General features: G+C 41.4%; 2 pseudogenes; one reads left to right on the forward strand and one right to left on the reverse strand.

The window, feature by feature from the left end:
- Positions 1-579: 579 nt before the first annotated feature.
- Positions 580-11,377, forward strand: LOC129008720 (tripartite motif-containing protein 43B-like; annotated as a pseudogene).
- Positions 11,378-16,812: 5,435 nt separating this feature from the next.
- LOC129008721 (cell adhesion molecule-related/down-regulated by oncogenes-like) lies at positions 16,813-21,761 on the reverse strand (annotated as a pseudogene).
- Positions 21,762-25,077: the final 3,316 nt, after the last annotated feature.

The raw sequence follows: 25,077 nt of genomic DNA on the forward strand, positions 1-25,077 counted from the left end.
ACTTTGTCAACTAGAAATACATTTCAATTTACCTGAGAGCAACATGACCTACACTACCTTGGCCCAGGGAGGTCCCTGAGATGGAGCTTTCTAGGCTTTCCCTCCTTTACCCCTTGAGCTGGGATGAGCAATGCCAGGTAATATAGGAGGGAATCCTACATCCTGTGGTTGCTGAGAGGCCCTTGGAAGGCTTCATCTGGAGCATGAGGAGCAGGAGAAATGTCCCTTCTGGAGTGGAGGCCAACAGTGTTCTTAGATTAAATTCTTACATTACAATAAAAATGAATCACCTGGGCACGATGGCTCATGCCTGTAATCCCAGCACTTTACTAAACACTCTACTAAAAACGCAAAAAAAAAAAAAAAAAATTAGCCAGCCATGGCAGTGGGCACCTGTAATCCCAGCTACTTGGGAGGCTGAGGCCGGAGAATTGCTTGAACCTGGGAGGCAGAGGTTGCAGTGAGACGAGATCATCTCACTACACTCCAGCCTAGGCAAGTCAATAGAGCAAGACTCCCTCCAAAAAAAAAACTTCTGTTTTGAAAAGACTTAATCATCATCTATGTTAACACCCCCCTATGCCCCCTGAAATGCAGTCAATTGAAAGAAAGGGGCTGGTCTTCAGAGATTTATATAAGGACACTTCAAGAGCCAAGCTCATTCTTCTCCAGAACCCACAGAGTGGCTTTGCAACTGGCCTTGGAGACTTCCAAAAGCTACCAGCACTGCACCGTGAGGCTCTCATCCCTGAACTGAATTCATCTTATTTGACGGCAGGCTTTGGTGAGAACATAGATATTTTTCTGAGGTAAGTACACAATTTCCAGAGTAGGAGCTACTATTAGGTTACAAACCAAAACAAACACAATTTGGGGGCTTTAATTTATCTGCAAACTTGGATTTTTTTGAGATGAAATGATCTCATTTCCTGAGTTTTAAAAACAGCTCCATTTCTTTTTTAAAATTATTCTAAACTTAATCCATAGGTTTACAAGGTCCATTTACTTAACCTATTTGCAAATTAACATTTCTGTCATCTGTTTTGCTACATGCTCCTCAAATTAAGGTTATGATTAATTTTTTACTTAACGTATTTCTTAGTTATTTGTATATATTGTAAGCATTTTGCAATAGTTTTCAAATATCTAGTAATTTTTTAATCTCTGTAGATTCTATAAATGGCTTAAGGGTATTGTAATTTATGTGTATAAATATGTTACATTCTACTGTACTAGTGGTAATGTGCCTATGTTACAATGTATGGCTATATATAGGTAGAGAGTGCCTTGAATGATTTGGGCATTTTTTTCTAAAAAATGGTAAAAGTCTCTTCACAGACCTCAGTCTGTCAAAGAAAGCAAAAAATGAGTATTTCTGCAGAAAAATCTCACTGGCAATCATGCAGAAATATCAGAAATAGAGGGATCATATATTTATACAGTGTAGAAACCAGGATTTAGGTTTTTCATTTCTTTGTTTTTTTGTTTGCTTTAGACAGGGCCACCCAGGCTGGAGTGTAGCGGTGGAAATAAGACTCACTATTGCCTCTGCTTCCCACTTCAAGCAATCCTTCAGCCTCATCTCCCAAAGTAGCTGGGACTACAGGCATGGGCCATGATGTTCGGCTATTATACATACATATATATTAATAGAGATAAGCCGACCTAGACATTTTGCCATGTCGCCAGTCTAGAACTCCTGAGCTCAAAAAACCCTGCCTGACTTGGCCTCCCAAAACACTGGCATTACAGGCTTGAGCCACCTTGCCTGGCCTAGGTTTTCTTTCTTCTTTTTTTTTTTTTTTCAAATCATACATTTGAAACTCTGACTTATTGTATAGTGCCTATTATTATTGCATAATACTATTTTTCTGACTGTGTGAAAGAGTAATGTTAATGCTTCCAAAGAGCTTAGAAAATATTTCTATCCTTTGTGTAATCCCCTACAGTTTATCAATCTTTTTGTAATTTTAATTACCTGTCTTTTAAGGATGTTGTAATATTAACCAGTATATCCCCAAATTAACAGACAGTCCAGGAATAGTAAACATGCCAGAAAGTTTTTATTGATTGAATTAACATAGCAGCCTAGAAAAACAACGATTGTTTGTTTTACCTTGGAGTGCCTTTACCTCGATTTGTCTGTTTTACCTTGGAGAGTAAGGCTAGTTTTTTCTGATTTGGGTCTAAGTATGAGTTCTGCTATAACATTTTCAAGCAGGGTCCTTCTGGAAAAGTCAGGATGGATGGTTGTTACAGTTAAATAAAAAAGTGAGAGTAGAAGAGCTTAGTTAGCTTGCCTTCTCTAAACCAATCACTGGTAATTAAGAGTGTTACTGATTTTCAGACCATTCAAGACTCAACCCTTGAGTTTACAGGTTGATGAAACCCTTGAAGCCCAAGCAATTTGGTGGACACTAAACCCTCCAAAAATCCGACATTCTTCTATGCAAGAAAATAGAGTTTGGAAAGCTGTCCATGTGTTGATTGGAGAACAGTCACATTTTCCTACAGAGGTCGACATCTCTTAGTGCCTTGGTTTTCTATTTTTCCTATCTCTGTCATTGCAAATTAAAACCTATTCTTCTCTAGAAAAAAACGATTATTCAATCACAACCTGATTCAAACTTTGATCGGATCTTTGTCTCTCCAAGGTAGAAGATTAAATTCTTGTGGTGTTCTTTCCTTAGGAAAATGGACTCAGACTTCTCACTTCTGACTTCTGAGAAGTGGAAAGCACTTCTCAGACTCCTGCTTTCCAGAAGGAACTCACCTGTGTCATCTGCCTGAACTACCTGGTAGACCCTGTCACCATCTGCTGTGGGCACAGCTTCTGTAGGCCCTGTCTCTGCCTTTCCTGGGAAGAAGCCCGAAGTCCTACCAACTGCCCTGAATGCAGGGAACCATCACAGAACAAGGACTTCAAAACCAATATTCTTCTAAAGAATTTAGTGACCATCTCGAGAAAAGTCAGTCTCTGGCAATTCCTGAGCTCTGAGAAACAAATATGTGGGACCACAGGGAAACAAAGAAGATGTTCTGTGACATGGACAAGAGTCTGCTCTGTTTGCTGTGCTCTAACTCTCAGGAGCACGGGGCTCACAAACAGTATCCCATTGAAGAGGCAGCTGGGGAACAATGGGTAAGAGATAGCTCTGCGATCACCTGAAAGCTGGAGGGAGGCAGTGATAAAGAGATTAAAAGGACAATGAGAATCATCATGGTGATTACTCCATTCTTTACTGAGTGCCAGCTGCTGTTCTAGGTACCAATGATGAAATTTTGAATAAAATATGCAACTCTACCTTCCTTCCTGGAGCTTGGACCGAAACAGAGGGTGATTAACTAAATGTCATTATTATTGACTCCACTGTTCAATGCTAAAGGCATTGAAAAGCCACCAAAACTACAAGTGCAAAGAAACGTATTTTGGAAATATATTTAATATTACTGGACAAACGAGTACGGGAATAGCACACTACAAAATCTGGGGGCTAGCATAGTGGGTTCTGAAGCAGGATGTTTCACTGAACATTAGCCAGATTATAGGAAATCTTCACTCTTCAGTTCCCTAAACTGTTCTACATTCTGAAACCTCAAACTGAAAAATATCAATTGAGGATGAGCAGTCAAAAATTTGTGTTTCTTAATCCAGTCTATCATTGTTGGACATTTGGGTTGGTTCCAAGTCTTTGCTATTGTGAATAATGCCGCAATACACATATGTGTGCATGTGTCTTTATAGCAGCATGATATACACCATGGAATACTACGCAGCCATAAAAAATGATGAGTTCACGTCCTTTGTAGGGACATGGATGAAATTGGAAATCATCATTCTCAGCAAACTATCGCAAGAACAAAAAACCAAACACCGCATATTCTCACTCATAAGTGGGAATTGAACAATGAGAACACATGGACACAGGAAGGGGAACATCACACTCTGGGGACTGTTGTGGGGTGGGGGGAGGGGGGAGGGATAGCATTGGGAGATATACCTAATGCTAGATGACGAGTTAGTGGGTGCAGTGCACCAGCATGGCACATGTATACATACGTAACTAACCTGCACATTGCACACATGTACCCTAAAACCTAAAGTATAATAATAATAAATAAATAAATAAAAAAGAAATGCACAAGAGAGCATCATAAAAAAAAATTGTGTTTTTTTCCCCTGTCTAATGTATTTATATATTATATCCCTCGCCTGCTTATACCACTCAGAGTGTGGAATCTATGGTGTTTGACTTTCTGTTGTTCAACCTCGTAATTCTTTTGCAGGAGAAGCTCTTAAAGCAAATGAGGATTTTGTGGAAAACGATTCAAGAAAATCAGAGAAATCTAAATGAGGAGAGAAGAACAGCCTTCCTCTGGAGGGTAAGTATGAGACCGTGGGTCCTCACGACCAGCTTGAGACAGGCATGCTGACAACATTTATATTAGCAACTTGAGTTGAAATTCTCATATGCCAGATTTTGTCATGTGTTTATTCATAGGCTGGAAAACAACCAGACTGTTCAATATAATGATTGTTCAGGTTTTCTGTAAATGCTTTTCAGATAAGTAAAAAATAAATCTAAATTCTGAAGGACAAGTGTGTGCTTAAAATTAATAAGTATTTCAGGCAGAGATTTCTGTATAAATGAATTATGTAATATTGATTAAATAGTATATAATTGAGAAATAAAGGCATTTAATGGTGAATATGATGTTGTCCAGGGGCAAAAATGCAGGTGGAAACAATAATTTAAGAAATGTGCCTGTGCCGGTGAAATCTGATAGCAAAGGACGCAGATGATGCCAGCTCAAGTAGGAGAAAATGTAACACCATGAAAAGCTGAGGAGAAGGGATAACAAATGACTGGGGGAGTGAGAGAATAAATATGTCAATATTGAGAGGAGAAACACAATGGAATGGAGATTCATGTTCTTAGAATGGCAGGGCAATACAGAGCCTGTGGCTTTTGAGGGAAGAAAGATAGGAGACAGAAAAGAGGTAGTCGGTTTGAGAGATGGGGGTTAAATTTTTTACTAAGATCCTTTTTGTGTGGTGGCTTCTGATCCTCATTATAATATACTAACAACGTCCCTACTTAGAGTGATTGTTTAGGCTGTGAAGTACAAATGTTTGAGACTACAAACTAATTGAGGAACAAAGATTATATATATTATTGATGACAATTTAACAATCAATCATAAATTTTAGTTGTTTTCTAATGGTATCTCAGATTTAAGAGGACATATATTTAAACATTTAAATCTAAAGGGCTTTTTTGCAGGTGTTCGGGAATTGATGAATTACATAAATTTTGAAGGAAGGTCTTGCTTAACTCATCATCCTGTTTGTAAAGGATGGAAAATAAAAGAAGGAAAGAGGAGGATGAATTTGTGGGTTCTGTCACGTGGAAGTAGACGTGAGTATTTAGCCTACAAAATCCATGTCCCTACAGAGTGATGTGGTTTTACGGGCACAGATGATCAGGAATGAGTATAGGAAGCTGCATCCAGTTTTCCAGAAAGAAGAAAAACAACATTTAGAGAGACTGAACAAGGAATACCAAGAGATTTTTCAGCAACTCCACAGAAGTTGGATCAACATGGATCAAAAGGGTAAACACTTGAAAGACATGTATCAGGGACTAAGACATGTATCATAAACCAGATGTGGAGCTGCTCCAGGTGAGAACTGAGGGTGTCCCTTGAGACACTGTATTAGCTGACCTTTACATCTTTGCCTTCCATTGGGTATCAAAGATATTATTTCTTCATCTCCTGCATTGATGGTGAGAGTCATTCCCACAGGCTATAGAGATAAACTATAACTCCTAACCTAATCATGGAGAGAAATCTTTATGGAATTGTGCAACTAGATTCCATAGAACATTTTCTACCACAAGCTTCCTCCTCCAGCACATTTCATTCAAACCCTGGAAGAAAAAAATTCATGTGAAAATTCTATTTTTGTTTCCATTGGATAAAACACAGAAATTAGGGAAAAACTAACATTTCCTTCTTCCTCCTTTTGGGAAGTCCTAGGTTTGAAATGCTCTTGATTTGAGCCACATTACCCTTTGGGGACTAGGCATGAAAAAGACCACGTTGTAGACAGCTGCCGCAATGCACAGTCACTACTCACACCTTTCTCTCTCACCCAAATTTAGGGTCCTGAATTTATCACAAATAGATTATGTCAATAGGTCTTACAGGTGTAAGTGTTAGAGATGAGAATACATTTTAAAACTGTTGCAGTGATAGTATTTGGTAATTCTAAAGTTTTCAAAACCTAAAGAGCAGATTGGTAGAATAGCAACTTTGTTTGTTTGTTTGTTTGTTTTGAGACGGAGTCTTCTTCTGTCATCCAGGCAGAAGTCCAGTGGCCCAATCTCAGCTCACTGCAACTTGTATCTCCCTGGTTGAAGCAATTCTCCTACCTCAGCCTCCCTAGTATCTGGGAATAAAGGTATGCACCACCACACACAGCTAATTTTTTTGTAGTTTTAGTAGAGTTTTAGTAGAGATGGGTTTTTGCCATGTTGTCCAGGCTAGTCTGGAACTCCTGACCTCAGGTGATCCACCCACCTTGGCCTCCCAAAGTGCTGGGATTACAGGTGTGAGCCACCTCACCCAACAAGAATAACAACTTTCTAAAGAAGTCATTTTTCCTCTCTCTCTCTCTCTCTCTACAGGATTTGGGAGACACGGTGGCAAGGTATGTTACTGGCCATCAATGCAAGCTGGAGCACAAGGCATGCTATGAAAAACATCAAGCTGCTTCCAACGAAGTGAAAACATAATTTACTAACACCATAATGTGTCAGTGTGATTGTGTGTGTACTCATGTGTTTGTGTTGTATGTTGAATGTTACCTATGCCTTCTACCAGACATTAACCTTTTCTTACTTTTCCAAGTGACTCAGGGGGTTATGTTTTGAAGAGTTCAATGCAGAAGTTGCTAGAATACAATTGCCTCTTTTTAGGATTCAGAATCATAATTAGAGATCAACTATTTGGTGGCAGATAGGGAGAGAGGCATTTATCTTTCAGTGGCAGTAGGTTAGAAACGGAGTGAAGAGTTAGAAATATTCCCTAAGAGCCACAGACCCGAAGCTGCGAAGATGGCGGAGTAAGGCGTGCCGCTGTAAACTGGCCTCTGGGCCGGGGGCGGGCAGCCCCCGGGAAGCCGAGTGCATCTGTTGGACCGTGCGAGGAGAAGAAAAAAAAGAGATCGGCCAGAGGAAAGGAACTAACCGAACATTCTTCCTCCTTACCTTACAGAGGGGAGTGGTCATCTATACTAAAGCAAAGTGTCACGTGCGTCTGTGCGAAGAGACCACCAAACAGGCTTTGTGTTCCTTATCACAGGAAGAAAATTTTCCTTGACCTTTAGGTGCTTTTATATTCACCTCAAAAACAAAATTCTGAACTCAGGACTTGGCAAGTGTCTCTATGTTGTCTCCTAGAGCGGGTAGTCCTGCTTCTTTTACCCAGTTACTTTCCCTATTCTTGAAATGTGGCTGTCACTTCTCTACACATTACCTCCATGATTTGGAATGGAAAAGTCCACTTTTCTTTTTGTTCTGCCTCTCAAATTCAACACAGAGGAGCTCCTAGGATTCTGGTTATCCTGCTAACATCTCCAGGAAGAAAGAAGCAACTCACATGGGTCTTCTGTTGTTTGCTTAATTATAGAGACATCATTTTGCAAGCTGAAGGCTGAGTTTCATTTGAAACAGATGCTTAGGTGGTGGTATTTGTGAATACTTTTCATTCCAAGCAAGAAGACTAAAGAAGTAGCAAGTATGGATGACTTCAGGGTTTAAAAAAAATGTCTTCCAGTTTCAGCCACTACCATGGTAAGCACAGTTGAGACTGCAGCAGTAAATTCCAAATATGTTTTCTAATCTGACGTGAAAGATACTAAAAATTTATATTTGTATATTTAAATCCCGGCTCATCCTGTGACATAGATATACTGAATAGGAACAAAGGCCCAATTTTAAACAAAAACCTAGGCCGGGTGCTGTGGTTCACGCCTGTAGTCCCAGCACTTTGGGAGGCCAAGGCAGGCGAATCACCTGAGGTTGGGAGTTTGAGACCAGCCTGACCAACATGGAGAAACCCCATTTCTACTAAAAATAGAAAATTAGCCGGGCATGGTGGTGCATGCCTGTAATCCTGGCTACTCGGGAGGCTGAGGCAGGAGAATTGCTTGAACCCGGGGGGCAGAGGTTGCAGTGAACCGAGATTGCACCACTGCACTCCAGCCTGGGCGACAGAGTGAGACTCCCTCTCAGAAAAATAAAAAATAAAAAAACTTTGGACATAGAGGAGTTGGGGGCAGAGTGGGGAGGATGAGAGAATTTTCCATGTAACTCTTTTCCTTGAGAAAAAGAAGCAAAAATGCCTCATGCAGTGCCATCTGACTTTATGGTGTTTCACATTATATAGTTACATTTTTTTGTAAACGTATAAGATTAACTCTTCCTGCAACCCAAGGTGGATACTTGGATGTTAGATTTTTATTTATTTATTTATTTTTTGGGGGGGGCGGGGTCTCTCTCTGTTGCCCAGGCTGGAGTGATCCGTGATCTCTGTTCACCGCAGTCTCTCCCACCCGGGTTCAGGCGATTCTCCTGCCTCAGCCCCCCGAGTGGCTGGGATTGCAGGTGTGCACCACCGCGCTCAGCCTGATTTCTCACTCCAGATATTAAGTATAATGTTAGGCTGAAAAGGCTGGGACTCAGGTACTTTCCCCAGTTGGGACTGAACTTTCTCATCAGAGAATGGGCCTCAGAAGCAAAGTTCCCAAACTTGTGGTTGGGTCATCATGGAAAAGAAACCTCAAATAAGAAAAATAATTACACTAAGAAATGGATTTTCTTTTTTCCCACAACAGTTATACGTTATAAAGAACAGAGTGTCGTAGAAAACTGTCTTTGCTTCCAAATCAGCAGAGGACCATTGTATGTATTGTCAGGTCTTTATATAAGAGTGAAACCTTTATTTATGCTTCTTGTGAGTAGAGAATAAATTTTAAAACAAATTAGATGAAAATAAAAAAAAAAAAGAGCCACAAACCCATCCTAGGATTGTGGAAGTACATTACAATATCAGAAGTGAGTTTGAATGAAGCATTTTCTGTTGGAATCTATTTCTTAAACACAGACGTCAGAAACTTAACCAACTCAACCTACTTCCTTTGCAGGAGTGAGTCCGTGCTGCAGCACATGCCACAGCCTGTGACTCCAGAGCTCACTACAGGGCGCATCACTGGACTGGTGGATAGGTCCAACCACTTTCTAGGTTAGTGTCACCCTCTTGGTGGGATCCACATGCAATGCCTTCAATTCTGGTTTTCTATGGGCAGCTTTCCCAGTGTAATGATCTTTCATCTAGAAGAAATTAGTCTGTGAATAGGTATTTATATTTATAGTTTCACTATCATCAAACAGACAAAACTCAATAAAAGATGGTGGAATCAGCCATATAACAAATTTCTTAGAAAAGCAAAACATGCAGAAGGGCTCTTTAAGATGTAGAACCATTCATGTATGGTTCAACCGTGATACAATTTCATGTATACAATTATTACATGAAGTATACAGAACTCAATTATTTCAGGACATTTCAATTTCAAATTCCGTGCAGTTAATGACTGATTTGAGTGACAGTGTTTTTTTGAATACATTTCAGGTGAAATTTCATAGCATTTATAATTTTAATCATGTGCATTTTAATCAACTAAAGCATACACGAGTAACTTATATAACAATGCAAAAACTGAGAATCTGTGAACAGTAGGAACGTGATTTGTTCGTTGATGAGGCCTTAGATAGAACTCCAGGATAGATCATGATAAATCCAGCAGATAAAAGATGTCTGTGCCTGAATCTGGCACGAAAGTCAGATAATTCTTGCAAGGAAGCTGCACTTTTCAGAAGGCAGATTCAGATTTTCTCTTTAAGTATGAATTGACTAGTTTAAGTGGCAGATTATAATATTTCTGGCAAAGTGATAACTTTTTTTATGATTATACTTTAGATTTTAGGGTACATGTGCGTTTTTATTTGGGTCTAAGGATGGCTCCCCACCTCATCTCCTGTCCCAAGCCTCCTGCTCTGGCCTGACAGAGAAGAGACAATGAAGGTTAATTTTATTGCTGTGGACTTGGCTGCAGGGCAAGAGCTTCCAGTTTTTCAGTTGTTATGAAGGGTCGCTAACTAGACAGAGACATGACCTTCCTCCCCTTTATACTTTTTGAATTTATAGAAATTGTGATCATTGAAGTTTAGCCATTTACTTGTGCAGATATCCTAACACCCTTTGATTCCAACATTTTTTCCAAACAGAAGTTTGTTTCTAATCTTGACCTGTGTTTTCTAGTGAGAATCTCTTTCTTATCTGAACATAAGAATTTATAAACTGCTTTTCACTGGAACATTCTCTTTTTTCTACAGTGGAAATTTCCTTCACTTGGGAAGTAACCAATTACAATATCAGGCTGTTTGAGGATGTGAGAAGTTTGATGTTTAGACCTGAATCTTTGCATTCTCACAGATTTGACTATTTTGCTGCATGGGGAGCCTGGGTCTTCTCCTCTGGCAAACACTACTGGGAGCTGGATGTGGACAACTCTCGGGACTGGGCTCTGGGAGTCTGTAAGGACTCCTCGATAAGGAAGAATAGCACAATGGTTAAATCTAAGGACATATTTCTTATTTTATGTGCCTGCTGTCCTGACCCATATTTCCAGGGATAACCTGGCATACATAGACACTATGTAAAGCCTACATCCATTAGAAGTTTATAACACTATGTTTTCATGTGACTGTTTTCTTGTTCCTGCAGTGCGTATTTCCTGGGATAATAAAAGAACCACTTGGTACATTCCCCTTGTTTGAAGTTCTGAGACAGCTACTCTTTGGTTCTGATGATCTCAACATTGCCCCAACTCCAACAAAATCTAAGTGTTTTCTTCATGGCGAGCCCTGCCATTCACTTTTGGAAGATATTACTGGGAGGTGGATATTGGGCAGTGTTGGAATTGGGCTATTGGATTTTGCAGTGATTCTTGGACAATGAGAAATGACATGCTGGTTAACTCCAAGAAAATTTTTCTACTTTTTTGTGTCAAGAAGGCTACTGGTGTCATCTCAAGACCTCTTCCCCACTATTACCTCAGTATACAGAAAGGCCTCTAGGCCAGATGCAGGTGTTTCTAGATTATGAATGTGGCATGGTAAGCTTTGTTAATGTGGCCAAAACTTTTCTCATCTGTAGCCTCTCTGGTTCTTTCCCTTACCCTCTTACAACTTTGCTTTGCTTTGCTTTGCTTTGCACTCACAGAATCAGAGATAGGTCAGTAACATGACTAAAGGTATTAGAAACACCAACTTCTGAGAATGCTAACCTACAGACTACTTGATATTCTTTATCTTTTTCTATGAAACTTTGTACCATTTTTAAAAGTGGGGAGGTATACATTTGTTTTGATTTTCATTAAACTACTCTCTCTTAGAATACTGCGCATGTCTTTTCTTTTATGCTATATCTTTTCTTCCCCTTGATTTCCAAGCCAGCCCAGGTAAATGAATACCTGAGTGTGTTTATCCAAACTGATGGGTTAATGCAAGAGCACAGGTTTCTTCCCCCTGAACTGGAATTTTCTTTGCTCTGTTCCACATCTGCTAAGTCCCATTTCATCAAGTGTAAATTCCAACATTTCTTCAGAGAATTCTTTCTTTAGCTCCAGGACTAGATTAGGCTATTTGTTTTAAAGACTCAGAAAACCTTATACTTTTCTTTGTAAAACTCACAGTGTAATAGCAGGCATCTTTTCTGCTTCTCAAATTACAAGAAAAGGATTGTGTTTGTACTACACACAGGTATATTCCGAGAAAGTACACAATGCTTAAAATATGACTGATATTCATTAATTGTCCGTTTGAATAAAAGAATAAATGCACAAAATAATTGATAAAAACATATGATACAACTGTTTAAAAGGCTAGCAAATTTACCCCTGTATTCCTATTTATTTTGGCTACTGAATGTAACCAAAATCAACAGGGATACTGAGAAATATTATTTAATAAAGTTATAAATTGGAATGCTTATCAAATTAATAGGCTCAGTCAATTTTCTTTAGCTCAGGAATAAACTATCGATGGACACAGATCTTAAGAGAGTGACAATGATACAGATAAAAGGACTGAAAACCTGTAAGATTTTACTAATTTCACTGATGGCATCCTAAAGACAGTTACCTGGGTACATGTCATTACCAGAATAGAAAGTAAGACTCACTTTTTGCTTCAGAAAATACAGAATACTCAGAAGCCTCATTACGTTTTAATCAAACTCCAAATTTATTTAGGTCTTTGAAGTTTTTAAAATACATGTGCAGTAAAATATCCTTATTATCAGAAATATCTATATTTTGATCATGTTAATTTTGTATGAAGGCTTTCCTTAAGTATCGACTGGAAATTGGTTCCAGGACTCCCCATAGATACCAAAATCCTTACATGCTAATAATCCTCAGATGTCTTTACATAAGATGGGGAAGTATTTGCATGTAACCTAAGCACATCCTCCAATGTACTTTAATTATCTCTAGATTACTTAAAATACTTAATGCAATGTAAATGCTATGTAAGTAGTTGTTACACTGTATTATTTAGGGAATAATGATGAGCAAAAAAGTTTGCACCTGTTCAGTGAAATGGTAATCATTCCATTTTTTTCCGGAAATTTTTTAATCCATGATGAGTTGAGTCCATGGGTGCAGAACCCATTCATATGGAGGTCCAACTGTATATCAAATATCATATTTAATGGTGTATTTTCTAGTATTTAATTTAATTACTGGCAACATGGCACACAACAAACATATCAAAAGTTTCTGATATGTGTTTTTTGAACTTATTTAAAGCAATCCAGGAAAGCCTCCTTTAATCAGGATTGCTGAGAACAACGTCTTAGAAAGGGTGACTCTGTTTATAAGGAGTAACTCTGATCCAAAAGTTTAATGACAGATGGCTTGCATAATGGGTTATTTCAATGATAGGGGTAATGCAAACATACAACTCTGTAGTCATTTATATTTTAATAGCATTACACTGTTTTAACCATCCTCATCGTGTATATAATCTCATTGTATATTAGAATACTACTACTAGAGCAATAAAGAAAAATGGATAAATACGGTCAGCTTTTTGCTTTTGTTTTGTTTTGTTTTTGAGACAGGCTCTCACTCTGTCACCCAGGTTAGAGTGCACTGGTGAGACGACAGCTCACTGCAGCCTCGACCTCCCCAGATCAAGCAATCCTCCAACCTCAGCCTACCAAATAGCTAGACTGCAGGCTGAACTGTCATGCCTGAGTAATTTTGTTGTTGCTGTTGTTGGAGAGAGAGGGTCTCACCCTGTTGCCCAGGCTTCTCTCAAGCTTCTAGCTCAAGTCATCCTCCCACCTCAGCCTCTAACAGTGCTGGGACTATAGGCATAAGCCACTATGCCAGGCCTAAATAGAGCCAATTCCACTGAGGTTTAAATTATTTGTGTTCCACTCTCTTTCATTATAAGAATAATCTGTGTCTTAAAATGTGTTCTTGAACATGAATTACTTTGTGATTGCCCCTTCATAAGAATAGTTCTTAATGTTTAAGAATAATTCACAAAAATATGAAAATTCCTTCATAAAAAATGACTAGAATTAATAGAAGGAATACTAGATACAGGCAGTGGGTAATCAAATTTTAAGTGAATTATCTTATTCTGTCCTACAGTTACAAGAGAACGTGAGCCTCCCACCTCAGCCTCTCAAAGTACTGGGAATTATAGGCATGAGCCACCATGCCTGGCATAAATATGGCCAATAAGTTAAACTTCAGTTTACTTGGCTGTTCTTCTAAGTTTATGAGAGAAATATGCTTCTCTTATAATTGTGAGGACTGGATGAGATAATGCACATACAGCCTCCACTGATAGGGTAGAATCTCCACCCCGGAACAGCAGGTCTAGGGTTGCTATGCCCAAGTTTCCCACTGGCTGTATCTTCCGTCCCTCAAGGGATAAGGCAAAACACCGGGGGACACCATCCCCCTACCTACCCCAGCACAGACTTCTAGAGCGTGTGTGAGTGCTAGAGAAGCCACTGTCAACTCCTTTACAGTGATGCAGAGATTCATCTAGGAGGACTGACAGGCCAGAAAAACTGAGAGCTTTGCTCAATGCCTCACAGTAATGACAGATTTTGAATCAGTCATGAAAAGGTACACTCCCAAGAGCATTGTCAAAAACAATGGAGACCTTGGTTAGGAACATTAAAGAGGAGCTTGGAATCTTTAGCATGCTTTGTAGCAACAGATAAACTTCTGACAGCCAGCCAGAAGTTTACCAGAGAAACCCACGCAAAGAGAAAGCCAAGAAAAAGTGTCTTAGGATCTCTAATTTCTGGAGATCTGGAAGGCTGTGTATCTGTGCTAGCCTGCACCGGCTCAAGAGCAATCAAGGTGGAATGTGGACAAATTTGTAAGCACTCCCCAAGCTAACCACTGATTCATCAATAAAGAGCCTTTAGCCCTACTGGCTGAAGAGCTAAAACACAAATTCTGAGTGAACACTGGATGAACAAAAAATTATTCTGTTCCAGGGAGTGATTCCTAGAAGCTAGACTTAAAAATAAAATCGCAATCATCTCCGGTGATCTGGAAGACTGACCATGCACTGTCGTCGCAGTAACCAGAGAAAGGAACTCTGAGCTGTTAGTCCACTGAATGTGGGACATAATTGTCAACTTCCTGATCTGTGAAAACAGTCTCCGAGCCACACACACATTGAATGGTAAAGGATAAAAATCTAACTAACTAGGAAGGCTTAGCCACAACTTTCGAAATACAGACTTAGGTAGAAATACAGATAAATAGATAAGAAGATTGTTGAGTTTCATGTTTAGCTGAATTCATAGTAAACATTTATCATCATGAATATGCTCATCTCAGAAGCCAAAAGCATACCTACTCTCAGATGAAGGTTGCATATATAAATATATACATATATATGTGTGTGCATATATATAATATATATATAATAAAGCAGTCACTCATATGTATATTTTTCAATTAGTAAGCTAATTTTCCAAGCACTATTTTTCATGTATATATATAGTCCCAGCACTTTTCGAGGCTGAGGTGGGAGGATCACTTGAGCCTGGAGTTGGAGAGAAGCCTGGGCAACAGGGTGAGACCCTGTTTCTCCAACAACAGCAACAACAGAATTACTCAGGCATGACAGTTCAGCCTGTATCCAGCTATTTGGGAGGCTGAGGTTGGAGGACTGCTTGATCTGGGGAGGTCGACCCTGCAGTGAGGCGGGATCTTACCATTGCACTCCAACCTGGGCGACACAGTGAGTGCCTGTCTCAAAAACAAAACTAAACAAAACAAAAAGAAAAAGCTGACTGTATTTATCCATTCTTCCTTATTGCTCTAATAGCTGTATTCTAATATACAATGAGATTATATACAAGATGAGGATGGTTAAAAGACTATAATGCCATTAAAATATAAATGACTATAGAATTGTTATGATTCCACTACCCTTGTCATTGGCATATGGATCCTGTCAGCTTGGTAGTCAGCATAGTACCCAATAGGTAGTTTTTAAAAAATATCATGATCATTTATTAACGTGGAGAAGATCCTTCCAAAGACAGCTCCAATGTCCTTGTCACACAGAGGCAGCAGTGGTCAGGAGCTCTGCTGACCAATGCTTTTGGTGCCTGTTTAAAAGGAAGACATTCTGGAAAAAAAAGTCAGGAAACTTCATAAAATAAACAACAACAACAACAACAACTAACACCTTTTCTTCCAAAATAAGTATTTTCTGACACTCACACCTTCAGGCTGTTGCCCCTGTTGGAAGTGAGAGAATGACTAGTTTCTGGCAGTGTTGACACCAGGAGCATGCTCCTAGGCTAATGGAGCAGACGGAAGAGCTCCCTCCAAGACAGGCTCCCCGCAGCCCTCCCCTTTTTTCTGCTGAAAATGTGTATCTTTCTTTGCAAGCCAGGACTTAAAGTCTTATTTTGTTCCTACTCTTAGAAACAGTCAAAAAGCGCCCCATACCGGCCATTTGATGAATCAAGGTAATTTTAAAGCAGAGGGACAGTAAAGCATTATTTGTCTCTCTGGCCTTGGTTCCTTTTCCGCATACTGCAATCATTCAACTACATCTTACACTCTACCATGTCCACGACACTGCTTATGACTGGTGACTAGAAGACTGAACATCACTTGTGCCCGCGTGCAGATAGGGAGAATGTTGTCTGGTCACACTACCACTTTAGTGGAAGGCGCTCTTTTAAAATTCATCAGCCAGGTCTGCTATTATAAACACTGGGTCAAAACCGTGGTTGACTTCAAAATGTTCTCAGAAAGTCTGATAATACACTATTAAAAGACGGTTTTCCATCTGAAAACCTGACTGGTGGCAACCTTCAATTGGCCCCTGCATTTCCTCTAAGCTGAAGCATCCAAGAGATGGAATCGTTTGCATGAGGAGTTCTTACTGCCACTACAGTTGTTAGAAAATATGGAATGATCTCTCTGCCCTCCAGGTGATTGAAAGCTATGCAAAACAAGGTTGTTTCTTACTGAGAGCAAGGAAGCAATGGGTAAGAAAACTTTGAAGGCATATATTATACAAAAGGGCACACATTTTTAAGACACATTCACATGACATTATACTGCAAAAAAAATAAAGAATGATTTTCTCTGATTTGAATTAAGATCCTTCACACCGTTCACTCCCAGACCTGTTTTGTGCGGTTGGTTACAGGCTTGAAGTCAGAAGATGACTGGTTGTTTGCACATCCTCTGGTTTCCTGGGGCTGCTGGAGGACCACTGAGGGGCCGTCCAAAGGAACACCAGGCGGAGGCCATGTTGTCTTTTCAGCACCGTCCTCTGAGATAGGTGGCAAAATAAGAGGATTCCAACGTAAATTGTTGCCGTCTGTTTCTGAATAGACACAGCTGTCTCCTCTGCTGAACTCTTCTGGATTTTCTGTGCGATAACAGCTGACATCGTTTCTATTAACCTGACAGCACTTTTTTCCTCCTCTGTAATAACACACTTTGCAGATGAACCAAAATTACCAAAAACTGCCGCGGATACTGTTAGGGGGCCACTCAAAATAATACCAACGCTATTGTCGGCAAGGGATTGATAGAAACCAAAAAGAGAGGAGTTAAGAGAAAGATTTGTCAAAGTCCCCTGATGAATCTTTATATGTTCCATGTTTCTATTCTACTCTTTTCCATTATGCAACCATGAGCTATGAGTGGTCACAGGTTTGGCAGAACAATGTAGTTCTACAGGTCCACCACGTTTCTGGATGGTAGAGAGTGGCTCAGAAGTAAAATAAGGTGCCAAGTCTGAACTCATGGAAGAGCAGAGAATCACGACGGTAACGTACAGCAGTGTTCATATGGGTCCAAGATGCACCTGCAGAGCGCCAGATTACAGAAGCAGGCAAGGCAGGCTTCCAGAGCAAAACCCAGGCCGTGGTTCACTTTCCAAGGTACTACAATTCAGGGTAATCAGATGCATTCCTTAACCTTGACTCCTTCCTGCTTACTAAAGACTTTGATCAGTCTTCATGCTGTCCACAGGGAGTCTCCAAAACTCAGAGTAACAGTTGGCTTACATCCTCAGTGATTCAAGTCTGCAAGGTGTATATGATTGTGCTTCGGGGGGAAAGCAGAGAAGCCACTTTCTGTACTTACAACGGAGTTCACTTCAGTGCTATAAACATCACCGCAGGCCTGCTTGTAATAAAGTCCAGACTAGCAATCTGCCTTTGGGTTGAGCTGTTCTCCTACAAGATAAGCTGTTAAGTCATGCCTTGATTTTAGATCTCTCGGCCGGGCAGGCTAAGCATCCAGAGTTCCTGTGGGGCAGCCGGCTGGGAAAGCCACCCTCAGGTCCTTCCCTCCGACGCCACGGCGGCTACTATGGAGGTGGCTATGGTGGCAGCGGCTGCGATCCCAAGGGGCCCCTCCACGCACCACGCAGGGCAGAGGAGGACGCGGTGTCTTGCAGGCCAGGACGCAGGCGCTGGGTAGGTCAGGCGGCCGCTGGGTCCTGGTTCTTCTGGCACCTTGACTCTGGAGCCTGGCATCACGACTCAGGGTAGGGGACCTGGGGCGCGCCCCCGCGGCGGCGCTCCTCCAGGCGGAGGGGAGTGGACATGTAACCGGGCGGGTTCAGGGCTGCCCGGAGCATGCCGGGAGTAAGAGGAGGGATCCTGTGAGAGACAAGCGAGGCCGGCTGTAGAGGCCGCCTCCAATAAGTAGTTTTTTAAACCCATCCCTCTCCCTCCACTCACAAGTAGACCACAGAGTCTATTTTGCCCATACTGATGTCTCTGTGTGTTCAATGCTTAGCTCCCAATAATAAGTGAGAACGTAACAGCATTTAATTTTCTGATCCTGCGTTAATTTGCTTAGGATTGCAACCTCCAGCTCCATTCCCATTGCTGTAAGAGAGTTGGTGTGCCCAGAGGAAAGTCCTCCATTTAAGCTCCCTTTCACAATTACACTGACTCCATTGAGAACCTTATGGTGAAGGTGGGAACAGCCACTGCTGAGACCGCCATGGCTCAGTAAGCCTCCATGAACACTTCCATTTATCTCATTTGCTCCTGAGAGAGTGGTGTATTACATCATCTGCCCATTAATATCTGATCCTTGATAGAGGTATCCTGGAGGGTCATATTTTTGTATGATATTCTTCTGGCGATTCTTCCACAGGCACATTTCAATGAAAACAATAAGAATGAGGCCCAAGACACCCAGCATCCAGCCAAGGATCAAATATAACAGGTCACTGCTTCTGTCAGGGCTGGTTGCTGGCCTCGCATTTCCTTCACTTCCTGAGGAATTCAGAAGGGTACTCAAGCCTTTCGGATACTCAGAAGCTCCAGAAACACATTTGACTTTAGCCTCGCAGATCATCACACTGCTAAACTCACTTTCTTCTCCTTCACTGAAGCACTGCATTCTAATGCCATAGGAAGTTTCTGACAGCAGATGGCCAATCATGTCCCACTCCTTCGAACCTTCTGTAACATCCCTCTTATAAACATTGTCATTGTTGTTATCTGTGGGTCGGTAATAGATATAAAAGAACGGAAGTGTTATTGTTATTTCACGGAATGTATGTCCACTTTAGCACAATCTGAGTAACGCTGACGGCCTCTGTGTATACAATGTGAGGTCCATTATTGGACAGTTGGAACAAAGTTTGGGGAACCCAGTCACCTGATACGGATGAGACGCTGAACTCTGAAAACTCTCTTCATAATGGTTGATAGCCATGACCCTAAATTTGTATGTTGAACCTGGTTCTATACTACAAACTTCCACAGAAATCTTGGAAGGAAGGACATCTTCAGCTGCCACCAGCCAGTCACTGGTCCTCATCCATTTATATTTGACCTTGAAGACAGCGATTGAAGAATTCCCATTTGCCCAAGGAATTCAAGTGACACAGACCAACCTCTCTGATGCAGTGGAGATAATCAGGTGATCTGGTGCCTCTGGAGCGCCACTGTGCCTAGATGAATCTGTAAGCACCACTCCAAAATTGTTGTTTGAAGCTTCTGAAACAACACGATACTCGGGGGTGCCTGTGGGTTGAGAGGATGCCTGGGTGTTTTTGGATGATGCTGTTTTTTCTTTGCTGGTTCAGAAGGTAAGCATGGCAGGTGGGTTTTCACTTGCAGCACTTCTTACTACCATCGAGAGTTCATAAGGACTAGATGGCTCCATTTCAGCTAAATGAAGCTCTCTTTCACCTCCTGGGATCCAAACCCTGTGCCAACTTCCCACCACACCAACTTCATACTCCAGATTTTGATACTTCACAAAGTAGGCATTGATGGGCAGTCCACTTTCCTTGCCTGCCCTCCACACCAGGTTGTATGTATCTGCTATGGGGGTCTGTAGGGTTTCAATTTGATGGGGACCTCAGGAACAGAGATGCCACCAGCATTTTTCTCTGATGGTGATTCCACTGCACTGGGATGTACTTTCTCTGGAAATGAGCTGAAGAATCCACTTTCTGAACCATCTTTTATTTTTTTCATTATTCTGAGTAACATCAAAAAGTGCAACTGTTTCTGCTTTTGTTTGTTTCAAAAGGAACAACCATGAGAGGTGGTTCTGCCTGGCTGGTACCATGTTCATTTGTAGCTTCACAGATGTATTTCTCCACATGCTCCTGCATCACAGCCTGAGTATGGAGAGAGCTCAAGCCAGCTTGGGACATGATGAAATAGACAGGCTCTAGGTCCAAGATTCCAGGTCTTGAGAAGTGTGACTTTTGGGATTTAGATCTAAAGACTTAAGACAGATGGCTGGTTATCAATCCGTGGATGTCATACCAACAAATGACCGGACCCAGCAGCCTGGTAGCATTGCAGGACAGAGTAAACAAAGTCTCCATCTACCACTTTTATGCTTGCTGGTGCCAAAATTATAACTGGCTTGAATCCATGGCCTTTTTCTATTTCAAGTCTTCCAGTAGACTGCATACATCCAGCCTCATTATCTGCTAAACACTGATGTAGCCTAGTATCTTGCATAATAACCCCACTGAATTTCAGTTAGTTTCCTGCAGTTCGATGTCTTGAGGAAGGATGATTAGGCTGTGCATTATGAAACCAGTTATGGTTGGCAGCTGGGTTCCTACAAACATCAGAGATAAAGTATACTGTGGAAAATAGAGACACTATCTGATCCTGTAGTCCCTTAGAGTAGGAGCCTGTTCAAGTACATTAATCATGTATGCCACGTTTTACATCTCCAGAGTTGTTTCCCACCATGCAGGAATCATTTCCAGAGTCCACTGGGTCAATGCTATCTATGGCAAGATGAGAATACAACCTTCTCCAGTTGCTTCCCGGGGCAATATCCTGCCTGTTCTTTAGCCAACACACTTGAGGAGCCAGGACCCCACTAAACATACACTCCAAAGGTACAGGGCTATGTGAATGAACAGCTAATACCTGTGAACGAGCAGGGGAAGAATGCCAAAATCATCTGAAGAAAGGTGACTCACAAGGAGTTTTTGGCCAATGGGTTCAACTTTTAATTCATGTGTGGCCGGATTATAAGCTGCACATTTGTGTGATCCCTCATCCTCTAAGGGTACATTCAAAATCTAAAGATGTTCTCATGGAGGGATTAAGTAATTCTTCGTGGAAGGCTTCATCCACTGTCCCTGGATTTTAGCGCACACCTCAGCTTTGGGGTTACTCTCTGGTACCCTGCAGCCAATGAAGTAAGCACCTTTATTATTTTGCTGTAATAAAATGCTTTGTGGATGAATCAAAATCACCAAGAACTGCTGTGGATACTGTTACAGGACCACTTACAACAACATTGACCTGTTGTTGAAAATGCATTGGTAGTAACCCAAAAGGAAGGAGTTAAGAGAAAAAAATTGTCAAAGTCCCCTAATGAATCTTAATATATTCCATGTTTCTATTCTATTTTTTCCATTATGCGACCTTGAGATGTGAGTGGTCGCAGGTTTAGCACAACAATATAATTCTACAGGTCCACTAAGTTTCTGGACAGCAGAGGGTAGCTCAGAAGTGAAATAAGGTGCCACGTCTGAACTCCCAACAGAGCAGAGAATCGTAAGAGTAACAGACGGTGGTGTCCATAAAGGTCCAAGATCTGGATGCAGAGGGCCAGATTACAGAAGCAGGCAGGACAGGCTTCCAGAGCAAAACCTAAGCCTTGGTTCATTTTCCAAAATACTGTAGTCCAGGGTAAGCAAACACATTCTTTAACCTTGACTCCTTCCTGCTTACTAAAGACTTTGATCAGGGACAGTCTTCATGCTGTCCACAGGGTGTCTCCCAAAATGAGAGTAACAGCTGGCTTACACCTTCAGTGATTCAAGTCTGCAAGGTGAATACACTTGTGCTTGGGAGGGAAAGCAGAGAAGCCACTTTCTGTTCTTAGCCTGGAACTCACTTCAGTGCTAAAAGCACATCATAGCAGTTGTCCTTGCAATAAAGTCCAAACTAACAATCTGCCTTTGGGTTGAGCTTTTCTCTTACAAAATAAGCTGTTAAGTCATGCCTTGATTTTAGGTCTCTCCACGGGGCGGGCTAAGCATCTAGAGCTCCTATGTGGCAGCCAGCTGGGAAAGCCACCCCTGTGTCATGCCCTCCGGCGTGAGGCAGCGGCTGCTGTGGTGGCTGTGATCTGAAGGGGCCCCTTCAGGCCCGGCACAGGGCAGAGGAGGGTGTAGTGCCTTGCACGCCAGGGCAGAGGCGCTGGGTAGGGCGAGCGGGCCGCGAGGTCCCAGGTCTTGCGCTGTGTGGCCTCGACCGGGAACCAGGGCTCAGGGGAGGGTAGCTGGGTTGGGGGTGGGGTGCGGAGGGACAGGACCCATCCCTGTGGCAATGCTACTCTAAATGGAGGCCTACCTACAGGTAACCAGGTGGTCACAAAGCCCAACAGGAGCAGGAGAGGAGCAGGAGGAGGATGGATCCCAGAGAGAGACAGGCAAGGCAGGCTTTAGAGACCGCCCCCGGTCGGCAATTTTTCAACCCATCCCTCTCCCGCCACCCTCAAGTAGTCCACAGAGTCTGTTTTTCCCATATTGATGTCTATGTGTGTTCAGTATTTAGCTCCCCCATGTAAGTGAGAACATACAGCATTTGGCTTTCTATCCTGCAAGAATTTGCTTAGGATTAAGGCCTCCAGCTCCACCCACATTGTTGTAAAGGACGTGATTTCACTCTTTTTATGGCTGTATAGTATTCCATGGTGTATATGTACCATATTTTATTTATACAGTCTACCATTGATGGACTCCTGGGTTGATTATGCCTTTGCTATTTTGAATAGTGCAGCCATGAACATAGGAGAGTATGTGTCTTTTTGGTAGAACGATGTATTTTCTTTTGAGTATGTACTCAGGAATGAGATAATTGTATCAAAAGGTAGCTCCGTGTTAAGTTCTTTGAGAAATCTACAGAATGTTTTCCATAGTGGGTGCACTAATTTACATTTCTTGCTCTATCTTTAGTTCACAAAATGTCTACTAGGCTCAGCTCAGGGCTGCAGCCCTGACTGCAGCAGGTGCTGGGGCTTCCCTAAGTAGATACTGTGCACAGGTAAAGAGAGTGCTCAGATCCCAGGGTTGTGAGAAGAGAAGCAGAGGAAGGAGTTAAGGAGAGGGCCACGTTTGGATGCCCTGAGGAAGGATGACAGGCAGATGTAAGGAAGGTGGTACTGTGCTAGTCACTGGTGACATCCTCCTAGTTCCAAAATCTCCTGGAAAGCAGGAAGCCTCACAATTCCCAAGCATGCTGCAGTTCTGGAGGGCACAGGACTACTCTTCTTCCCAGCTTGACTCTCTTTTCTCCCAATAAACATGGGACTCTGAAGCCAGGAGTCAGAATGAATTATCTTCCACCCACACAACGTTTAAACCTTCGATTTAGGATTGAATCACACACACACACATGCGCAGGCACACACATGCATCCGTCTCTGTAACAAAACGTCCTTAGCTAATGCTAGACAGATCTGTGATCTGTGATTATCTCTACCCTTTTGGGCAACAAGAATAGTGAATTGATTGACAAAATTGATTGACTCCTGGAAAGTAGTGTAAAAATGTGATATACATGTAATACACATGGTGTACTCCCCCTGTGACATTAGCAGCAACATTCCCCTAGAATATTACAAATAATATCAGAGGGGGTGTACGCACATAATGTACATACATTGTAAAATTAGGAGTAGCATCTCCCTAAGATATTATCAATAGTATCACAGTATGTGTACACACATGGCTTATACCCCATGTGATGTTAGGAGTTACATCCTTCTAGTATGTTAGGAATAATACCACAAAGTTGTTCACACATGGATAACGGCATATGTAATATCAGGATTAACATGCCTCAAAAATATTACAAATAACTTCACAGGGGGTGTGCATACATAACATACATGCCCTGTGACGTTAGGAGTACATTTCCCTGACACATTACGAGTAATATCAGAGAGTCCACATCTTCTGTGACATTTGGAGTAATGTCCCCTGGATAATACGAATAATATCACAGGGTGCACATCCCCTGTGACCTGAGGAGTAACATCTTTCTTGGATAATGCAAATAATATCACAAAATGTACAGCCCCTGTGACATTAGGAGTAACATCCACCTAGGATATTATGAATAATATCACAGGAAGTTTACCCCGTGTGACAGTAGGAGTAACCTCCCCCAAGGATATAAGGAACAAATACAGAGGATGTACATGTATTGTGACATTAGCAGTAACATCCATTTAGGGTATTATGAAAATTATCACATTGTGAACACCCCCTGTGATATTAGGAGTAACGTCCCCCTACAATATTGGGAACAATATCACACGGTGTACATTACGTGTGACATTAGAGGTAACATTTCTTTAGGATATTATGAATAATATTACAAGATGTACAGCCCCTGTGATATTAGGAGTAACATTTCCATAAAATATTACCAATAATATCACTGTGTGTACACCACGGGTGACATTAGGAGTAACAGCCCCCAAAACTATTAGGAATAACTTCACAGGGTGTACACCCTCTGTGACGTCAGGAGTAACATCTTTCTAAAATATTACGAATAATATCGCAAAAGGTACACCCCCTGTGACATTAGAAGTAACATCCACCTAGGATGTTATGAATAATATCACAGGGAGTACGCCCCCTGTGACATAAGAAGTAACATCGCCCGAGGATATAAGAAATAATATCAGATTGTGTACACGCATTGTGACATCAGTAGTAACATCCCTTTAGGATATTACGAATATTATCAGAGTGTGAACACCTTCTGTGACATTAGGAGTAACATCACGCTACAATATTGGGAATAGTACCACACGGTATACACCGCCTGTGACATTAGTGGTAACATTTCTTTAGGATATCACGAATAATATGACACAGTGTACAGCCCCTGTGATATTAG

This window comes from Pongo pygmaeus, chromosome 9, assembly GCF_028885625.2.
Source record: "Pongo pygmaeus isolate AG05252 chromosome 9, NHGRI_mPonPyg2-v2.0_pri, whole genome shotgun sequence".
Taxonomy (NCBI): Eukaryota; Metazoa; Chordata; class Mammalia; order Primates; family Hominidae; genus Pongo; species Pongo pygmaeus.